This window comes from Perognathus longimembris, chromosome 1 (assembly GCF_023159225.1).
Source record: "Perognathus longimembris pacificus isolate PPM17 chromosome 1, ASM2315922v1, whole genome shotgun sequence".
Classification (NCBI taxonomy): Eukaryota; Metazoa; Chordata; class Mammalia; order Rodentia; family Heteromyidae; genus Perognathus; species Perognathus longimembris.
Genome location: NC_063161.1, coordinates 68412999 through 68420651, shown reverse-complemented (window position 1 = coordinate 68420651; position 7653 = coordinate 68412999).

The following is a 7653-nucleotide window of genomic DNA, read 5'->3' as shown; positions in this document are numbered from 1 at the left end:
CGGGCCCGGCTGTCTGAAGTCACAAAGCACGCCCGCGCATGCGCTACCGATTAGCCCCGCCCACGCCCCCTTTGTCCTGCCCTCTTCCTGCAGGTGAGGCGCGCATGCGTGGGGAGTCAAGGCGTGAGGGAGCGCGGTTGGTGAGTTCTCTCCAGCTGCCTCCTAGTGGTGAATCAGGAAATAAACACAGGGAGAAGGTAAGTCTCCGACAATGGGAAAGTCCTATATTTTAGGTTATGTGTCATTTACCACGAGTAAAGGAAAAAGGGCCTAGGAGTCTTTTTTTATTTTTGGTGTGTGTGTGTGTGAACCTAACAGGTAGTCTAGTCTCTATAGATTGGTTCTGTATCTAATTTTTTTTTTGGCCAGTCCTGGGCCTTGGACTCAGGGCCTGAGCACTGTCCCTGGCTTCTTCCCGCTCAAGGCCAGCACTCTGCCACCTGAGCCACAGCGCCCCTTCTGGCCGTTTTCCATATATGTGGTGCTGGGGAATCGAACCAAGAGCTTCATGTGTAGGAGGCAAGCACTCTTGCCACTAGGCCATATTCCCAGCCCCTCTGTATCGAATTAAGCATGTTGATTTTTGAAGTTATGAATAATTGTTCTTTTTAGTGACTGTAAACCTCCTGATGCAAAAAATATTTAAAATTCCAAAATTTCTAGTGTTTGGGGATTGCAGTAAAGGAGTGTTGATGGCGCAGGGTTTTTTTTTTTTGTTGTTGTTGTCGTTGTTGGGTTTTGGTTTTCTGCTTGTGTGTGTATGTATGCCTTTCCTGGGGCTTGAACTCAGGGCCTAGGCACTGCCTCCTGTCTCTGAGCTTTATGTTACTTAGATGTCTAGCTTTTACTAAACATCTGCTATGCGACAAAGATACATATTTTCTTATAGGTACACACAAAATATTTCATGTGTAACCAGACACCAGTGGCTCACGCCAGTAGTCCTTGCTACTCAAGAGGCTCAGGTCTAAAGATCATAGATTGAAGCCAGCCTAAACATAAAGTCTTGAAGACTCTTATATCCAATTAATCACCAAAACAAAAGTGCAGCTGTGGCTGAAGTGGTAGAGCCTTGGGCAAAAGAAGCTCAGGGTCCATGCCCAGGCTCAGAGTTTAAACTCCAGTACCTGCATACATACACACACACACACACACACACACACACACACACACACACACACAATCTACATTTCAAAGAAGAAGATAAATCATAAAGAATGTTTCTAGCATTAGCATTATTAAATGTTACCATTTTCCTTAAATGTCTACTGCATACAAAAAAGAAAAATAGTTATTTGTTGTTGTTTTGAAACACTGGGAATCAAACAGAGTCTTACACAGACTAGGCAGATGCTCTACCACTAAGTTACATCCACAGCCCAAGAATCATGTCTTTTAGCCTAGTACTGGTGGCTCACACTTGTAATTTTAGCTAATCTAGAAGATGACGGTTTGAAGCTACCCTAGGCAAAAAAGCTCATTAGATGCCATTTTGGAAATAATCAGCAAAAAAAAAAAAAAAAACTAGGCTAGAAATATGGTTCAAGTGGTAGAATGCCAGCCAAACAAACCTAGAGGCCCTAAGTTAAAACTCCAGGACTACCATAAAAAAATTCTTTTCCAAAGAATTTTTCCAAGCTCTTCATTTCCTTTATTCTTGTAGCATTGTGTTTTGCCACATTTATGCTTGACATTAAAAAGCTCACTTCCTTTTTTTTTTAAGCAAGCTATTTTTTTCCCTTTTCAGGGCACATTGGTTGCTATCTTAAGCACTGCAGAACACAACTTATGTGCTAAATTATCATTGTTTTTCAAGCTATTCCCTTCAAGCCCAGCAAAACAAAGCCATCCAATGCAGTATGTGGGGAAAATAGCTTGAAAATTTCAAGGCCAACATCTTCAAGGAGAAATTTGCTAGGAGACATAGAATCAGTTTGGCAATGTGTTAACAAGCTTGGAGATGATCCATAATCATTCTCAGGCTTGTCAAGATTTTTCACGAGTGAGAATTTCCAGTTCTCTTTATTTAAATGACATTGAAAGACCCGATGGGGAGTTGGGAATATGGCCTAGTGGCAAGAGCACTTGCCTTGTATACATAAAGCCCTGGGTTCAATTCCCCAGCACCACATATATAGGTAGTGGCGCTGTGGCTCAAGTGGCAGAGTGCTAGCCTTGAGCAAAAAGAAGCCAGGGACAGTGCTCAGGCCCTGAGTCCAAGCCCCAGGACTGGCAATAAATAAATAAATAAATAAATAAATAAATAAATAAATAAATAAATAAAAACAAGAAAATGTCACAATGAATCTCATTATTTAAAAAAAAATTTTTTTTTAAAAGATCCGATGGGTCTTGTGCTATATAGATGCATTAATGTCCTCCTAGGGATCGAAGCCATGGCCTTGTGCTTTCTAGGTAGGTACTTTATCCATGAACCATACTTCCAGTCCATTTGTGCTGGTTATTATTGAGATAAGTCTCATCTTCTGCCTGAAATGGCATCTGGGCCTCTTTCCACTCCTATTTCCGGCTTCCAGGCACAGAACTCTTGGTTGAGTTTTTTTTCTTTTTTTGCCAGTCCTGGGGCTTGGACTCAGGGACTGAGCACTGTCCTTGGCTTCTTTTTGCTCAAGGTTAGCACTCGTGGTGCTCGGGAATGGAACCCAGGGCTTCATGCTTGCTAGGCAAGCACTCTACCACTAGGCCACATTCCCAGCCAGAACTCTTGGTTGAAAATAGGTCTTCTGAACCGTTTCTTGCCTAGGATGGCTTCTAGCTATGATCCTCTTAATCTCATCCTACTAAGTAGCTAAAATTACAGTTGTCAGCCACATCACCTAACTTCTAGTTACTCATTTCTTCATTTCTAAATGGAAAAAAGCATTTAACCAATGAACATATAAAGTAGCCCACAAATTTAGCATGAAATTAAACTAAATTAGGTTAGAAGCCTGTTGTAATTATACATAATGAGAGGTCAAGGGCATGCAACAGAAAGCTAACAAAATGAGGCATCAGCTGGACACTGGTGGCTCACCGTATAATCCATAATCCTAGCTACTCAGGAGGCTGAGATCTGAGGATCAAAGTTCAAAGCCAGCCCAGGCAGGAAAGTCCGTAAGACTCTTATCTCCAATTAACTACCAGAAAACCAGAAATGGTATGTGACTCCAAGTGACAGAGCACTAGCCTTGAGTGAAAAAGCTCAGGGACAGCGCCCAGGCCCTGAATTCAAGCCCCATGGATGCAGAAAAGAAAAAAAAAAGCTAAGGACTGGGCCAGGCTCTGGGTTCCAGTCACACTTGATCTCATCCCTTCTGTCTGTACCACTGTACCTTGTAAGTCTATATTTGCTTGATTTTTACAATGGTTTACAAGTCAGAGTTCACCTGAAGCCTCAGAGGGAACTCTGAACTTGGACTTCTGAGCAGTGTTGCAGATTCCTGGGGAAATACCCCAAGTGGGACTCAAACCCACGTCCCTCCAAAGTCCACCATGCAGAGACAGTCTTAAGCAAAGATGGATTTATTGGGGAAGCGAAAAGGGAACTGACGGGCCAAGGACACAGCACAGACTCGGGAGCTGAAACTGCAACCTCTAACAGTCCTCGAGCTGGGGTTTATAAAAGTAAAAGCATAGCACAGATATAGGAGGTTGACGCAGCACAGATGTAGGGGGTTGACACAGTGGGTAGAGAAAGCAACAAACAAGTTAAGCAAGCCATTTACAGAAGCAGAATTTTGCGGTCAGGTTGACTGAATATTTAACTTCATTTTAATAATTGCTACCATGTTTCCCTAATCAAGATGGAGTCAGCTCTATTCCCTACAACAAGCTGTACTGGAAGCTTCTTTTTGTTGTTATTTTTGTTTTTGTCAGTCCTGGGGCTTGAACAAACTCAGGGCTTGTGCACTGTCCCCGAGCTTCTTTTGCTCAAGGCTAGCACTCTACTACTTGAGTCACAGCACCACTTCCAGCTTTTTCTGTTTATGTGGTACTGAGAAATTGAACCCAATTCATGCACGCTAGGCAAACACTGTACCATTAAGCCACATCCCCAGCCCAATACTGGACGTTTTGTATTAGGTTATACTCAAGATAATTACATCATGTCAGATTGAATATTATTATTGTCTTTATTTGGAGATGAAATAAGGCTTAAGGATATGTGTTCAGGTATCAAGTTGACAAGAGGTCAAAAGAAGAGCAAATGGCAAATGCATTAAAAAGTGTTTAATATCCCTGACCATCAGAGAAATGCAGATCAAAACTACTTTGAGCCAGGAACTGATGGCTCACACTTGTAATCTTAGCTACTGTGGAGGCTAAGATCTGAGGATTACAGTTCAAAGCCAGCCCGAGGCAGGAAAGTCTGAGAGACTCTTATCTCCACTTAAGCATCACAAAAGCCAGAAGTGGGGGCTGGGGATATAGCCTAGTGGCAAGAGTGCTTGCTTTGTTCATATACATGAAGCCCTGGGTTCAATTCCCTAGCACCACATATACAGAAAACGGCCAGAAGTGGCACTGTGGCTCAAGTGGTAGAGTGCCAGCCCTGAGCAAAAAGAAGCCAGGGACAGTGCTCAGGCCCTGAGTCCGAGCCCCAGGACTGGCCCCCAAAAAAGCCAGAAGTGGAGCTGTGGCTCAAGTAGTAGAATGCTAGTCTTCAGCAAAAATAACAACAAAAACACCTCAGAGACAGCATCCAGGTCTGAGTTCAAGCCCCAGAATTAACATCAGAAAAAGTCATAAGGAAATCCGTCATTTTGTACAATTAGTATGGAATATTAATAAAGCAAGAAAAAAATCAATGTTTAAAAAGATACATGTAGCCAGATGGTACATAGTAGATATGGAAGGAATTGTTCTTTGACATTCCTTCATTTTGGCATTCTTTTTAGGATAATAGAATTGGGTGTGGGGTAGGGGTGGGATTTCCATTTCCCAGTCTGCCCTGAAGTTCAGTGTGGTCATGTGACCAAAAGCCTGGCCAATGAGATATAAGAAGTTGAAGAGATGCTTAGCCCACTCTCTGGCCATCCTGTGCTTGGGACATAAAACTGCCAAACTAAACCTTGTACTGACTCAGAGGAAGGAACTGGGTCCTGAAACCCATGGAAAAGAACCAGGTAGTAGCTTGAATTTCTTTCTTTCTTTCTTTTCTTTCTTTTTTTTTTTTTTGGCCAATCCTGGGCCTTGGACTCAGGGCCTGAGCACCATCCCTGGCTTCTTCCTGCTCAAGGCTAGCACTCTGCCACCTGAGCCACAGCGCCCCTTCTGGCCGTTTTCCATATATGTGGTGCTGGGGAATCGAACCAAGAGCTTCATGTATAGAAGGCAAGCACTCTTGCCACTAGGCCATATTCCCAGCCCAGTAGCTTGAATTTCTTATCCCTGAATTTTAACCCAAGAAAAACAAACTTTGATCTTATTGAAGCCATTGTCCCTTTTGGGGCTCTTATTTGCACTGAAGTTAATCATGATAGAACTATCTTTCGGTTTAGTCTGTCCAGCCACAACTTCCCATCTCTTGAAAGAACTTCTTCTGCATTTTTCTCCATTTTTCCATTTTTCTTTGTGTGTGGTTCTATGAATCACTGAGTTTTCTCTGTTCCCAAATGGGTAGGCAGAGATCACACCAGACAAACAAGATTCCCTCACCTTCTTCATCAGGAAGGGACCCTGAGGCAGATGAAATCATTTTCACCCAGGCTTGATCTTTGAGGGCCCCAGAGTGGCCCAACCTTCTAATCTTCTTGAGTCCTGGTTATTCAGCTTTTTCTTGTGTTTTTTTCCCCCCTTGTTTCTGTGAATGTAACTCATCTCTCACGTGTGTGTGTGTGTGTGTATGTGTGTACATATATATGTCTTTCTTATCACCATTTCTACTTCTATCCATTTTGCGGAAGTCACATGTGGCAATTGGAAATAAGCATTTGGATTGTGGCTGGGCATAGTGGAGTTTTCCTGTAGTATCAGCTCCATAGGAGGCTGAGGCAAGAGAATCACTTGAGTCCAGGAGTTTGAGGTCAGAATGGACACTATATTAAGAACTAGATTTTAAATAATCCCATTATGTTTATGTGCCAATATTAAAATCTGTTACAAACATGCACTGCTTAATGAAGGCAGACATTATGAGAACATTAACTTTTTTGCTCAAGGCTAACTACCACTTGAGCTACAGCTTCATTTTCTGCTCTTGGTGGTTACTTAGAGATAAGTCTCATGAATATTTCTGCCTGAGTTGGCTTCAAACTGTGATATTCACATTTAAGCTTCCTGAGTATCTAGGATTACAGTGCCTGTCTTCATTTTAGTTACTTTTCCAATAGGTCCTAGGGCTTTTTACTCAGGAGGGCCTCTGACCACAATCCTACTATCTATGCCTTTTCCCCCCCGCCCATGTCAGTTATGGGGCTTGAACTCAGGACTGAGGGACTGTCCCTGAGCTTTTTCACTCAAACCTAGCATTCTACCACTTTGAGCCACAGCATCACTTCTAGTTTTCTGGTGGTTAATTAGCTGTAAGACTCTCACATACTTTCCTGCCCTGGCTGGCTTTAAACTGAGATCCTCAGATCTCAGCCTCCTGCATAGCTAGGAATACTAGCATGAGCCACCGGCAATCTATGCCTTTTGAGTATCTGGGATTACAAATCTACACAATTCTCTGCCTGTTGGTTGAGATGTGGAGGTCCAGAAGAGGGGGGTCTGGGTCTCATTAACCTTTTTACTTAGGCTGATTTTCTATGTACACTTTTTTTCTTTTTTGCCAGTCCTGGGGCTTGAACTCAGGACCTGAACACTGCCCCTGACATCTTGGCTCAAGGCTAGCACTCTACTACTTGAGCCATAGTGCCATTTCTGGCTTTTCCTATATATGAGGTGCTGAGGAATGGAACCCAGGGCTTCGTGCATGCCAGGCAAACACTTTACCACTAGGCCATATTCCCAGCCCCCTATGTATACCTCCCCTCCCCCCCAGTCCTGGGGCTTGGACTCAGGGCCTGAGCACTGCCCCTGGCCTCTTTGCTCAAGGCTAGCACTCTGCCACCTAGGATTAAGGCTTGAGCTACCAGCCTGTTGAGCATTCCCAACTTAGGGTAGTGTCCATAAAATGGAGATTACAATTCTCTATTATTTTACCCTTATTTTCTCTGTGTTGTCATTTCCAGGCCCTGTCAGTGGAGTAGAGCTGGTGGTCAATAAAAGGAAGTAGCCCTGAACACAGAGCCTGTGTGGGTTGAAGCCCACAAAATTTCCAATGTGGGCTGGTTAGACATCACCACTATCTGGGGTCACCACGATCTGGGGGGGGCGGAGGTATTCCTGTCTGCTTTATTTGAGGCAGAGGTTCTGCCTCTCATAGCTCCTTTTGGTTTACTTGCTCCTGCTGGAGGAACATATGTTCCAGTAGTTTCCTGAGACATGTAATGTGGGAGGTAAAACTTCATGAGAACTTAATTTGTCTGAAAATGTTCTTGTTATTTGACTAGCCTACTTGATCAATAGTAGAATTCTTGTCTGAATATCATTTTCCTGCTGCATTTTGATGACATTGTCACTTAACTAGAGGTCAGCACTGAGAGACCCAAAGAAAGCAGTTCTATTTCCTATTTCCTCAACTTGTGTTTTCTCTCTGGAAGTTTG